This window comes from Penaeus monodon, chromosome 34 (genome assembly GCF_015228065.2).
Source record: "Penaeus monodon isolate SGIC_2016 chromosome 34, NSTDA_Pmon_1, whole genome shotgun sequence".
Classification (NCBI taxonomy): domain Eukaryota; kingdom Metazoa; phylum Arthropoda; class Malacostraca; order Decapoda; family Penaeidae; genus Penaeus; species Penaeus monodon.
In genome coordinates, this window is record NC_051419.1 from 11,887,481 (window position 1) to 11,889,876 (window position 2,396).

At 34.4% G+C, this 2,396-nt stretch overlaps 1 protein-coding gene across 2 annotated transcripts in view; it reads left to right on the forward strand.

The window, feature by feature from the left end:
- LOC119594585 (N-acetylgalactosaminyltransferase 6-like) overlaps positions 1–2,396 on the forward strand; it is a 27,520-nt gene that overhangs the window by 20,126 nt on the left and 4,998 nt on the right. The window lies entirely within an intron of this gene.

Sequence of the window (2,396 nt, forward strand, 5' to 3'; positions counted from 1 at the left end):
ATTCAGATTCAGATTCATGTAATTTATTAGTCAAAATAGATAGAGGTATGAATAGCATAAAAACACATTAAGGTACATTAGCTGGACATCTTGAGAGTAAACTCTCCTCAGATGTCCCGTGAAAGCTGTTCATACACATACGTGACAACCATTTACAAAACTGTAGACAAGTTAAGTCAATTAAACTACAAAATAAAAGAATGTATATAACAATAGTATGAATATGGAACATATGATGGGGAAAGTTACTCGAGAAAGATAGCAAGACTGCAATTGCGAACATTGCATTATGGGAATGAAATATTGCTAGGTTTTATTAATTTTCAACAATTTGATTCATTAACTGTGGTCACACACCTTGTTAGACCTGTCCTTGCCCGCATTACCTTTTTTGGGCCTTTACTAGTGGTTGCAAAGAGGTAGTTTGGGTTCCTACCCGTACCACTATACAGTAAAAGAAAAGGATGTAATAATGAGTATATTTTTTCAAGGGTTTTACAGTTTACACGTGTCGGGTATGGCATTAGAAAGTTGTTATTTTTTGTTTGAATCTTGTTGATGTGATCTTTTCATGAAAGCTTTTCATCTATATGGAGACCCAAAATTTAGTAATGGTTTCCCGTTTAATTGCACAAGGTACAATTTTTAATTGTGGGAAGTCATTAGGAAATACTTTATTTCTGTTAAAGAATACCCAAATATGACTTTTCCGTATTTAGAGTTAATATCTGGCTTAACAGTCATTTTCGGGATGTATTTAATGACCAGAGGCATAGATATCGCTGTCATCTGAATTCAGTCTGAAATTTAAAAAAATGGGCCGGTGTATACAGTATCATGAATATACAAAGGAAATAAAAGTTGGCTGAGGTTGGAACCTTATGGTACGCCATGTAATATTGTTTGTAAGGAAAAAGCTTTCTTATCATAGAGAGCATATTGCATTCTGTTGCAAAATAAGATATAAAGAAACTGAGAAAAGTGTCCCTAATTCTATAGTGTTCTAGTTTTGACAAAAAGATGCTGTGTTTTGTGGTATGAAAGACCTTGGACAATTCCGAGATAAGCTTAATGCAAAATTTCAATTGTCAAATGCTCTGTACACATCATTGGTAAAAATAATATTTTACTAATTATAGGTGCCATATTTTAGGTAAGTGTTTATCTCCTGTCTTGGGTACAGATATAACTTTAGCTTAATAGGGAATAATCCAGAAACTAGTTAGTAATTTAGGATTTATAACAAAGGAGAAGCGATTTCTGGAAGGATTCTCGACGCTGACACTGCCTGCATTTCCTTCCATTTTTTCTGAACAAAGCTGAGATTTGGCTTCTCCTTATCGGCGTGCAGCCAAGTGACGGAGTCCTCTATGCTCCTCGCCTAATCCCCGCTCTTTTGTTTTCGGTTCTATAGTGTTATAAGGTTTGCTATCATGCTTTTTTGTATTCTTGGATTTTAAATGGGAAAAAATGTACTTAGAATAGTTTTAAACTTAACATAAGCAATTTCTGGATTTAACGATGAATATACAAAATCCCATGATGCTTTGATAATTTGTTGATATTTGCTTGACCGAATTCTCTATACTCAGTTACTGTCATCTCATTTGATTGTTTGTTGTTGCTTAGATTGATGTATGAGAAGGCGAGAAAATGGTCTGATAGGTCGGAGTAAACAATGCCGTGTCTCACGGATCTGTTGATTTTACTTATCCAGGTGTGGTTTAGAATGTTAGCCTCTCTTAGGCTTCTTTGTGACACAAAAGAATATTTTGTTATCCGAGAGACCAACAATTTTTTGTGTGGTTACCGATTTTTGCAATTAAGATTTGGGTTATAATCTCCAGCTGGAATACATCACTTGTTTTCAGGACATTTACTTGCAAGAATAGTTTTAATTTCCCATAAAATTATGGGTCTTAGTTTTTGGCCTTCTATAAATCTCCCCAACTAGAACATTCTCTGTTGGAGTTTTAATTTCTACAAATACTGACTCGATGGAATCTTCACTGTGAGTCGAATCTCTCATATACATGTAGACCTATACTGAAATAAGCATTATATTGTGGTATATTAAATATATGTTGAATATCATTACGTGAGCTGGCTTCACACAACCTAATGATATCGAAAGCTTTACCATTATGGACTACATAATGCCTAGAACTTCTAGGGCAGATCTTATGCTATGGAATGAAATACTGATGCGACTCTCTTTAGCATTTGAGAGGAAGCTTATATCTTTATTGTTATCGATATGAGAGTTACTGTACCAGGGAATACGTAGTTGCTTAATGGATTGGTGATTCTAAGTGAATTTTGATAAGTCAGAATCACATGACTAGACATTCATAGTTTTCATGATATTTAATGACATTGCAGGGTTTAGTGGGCCT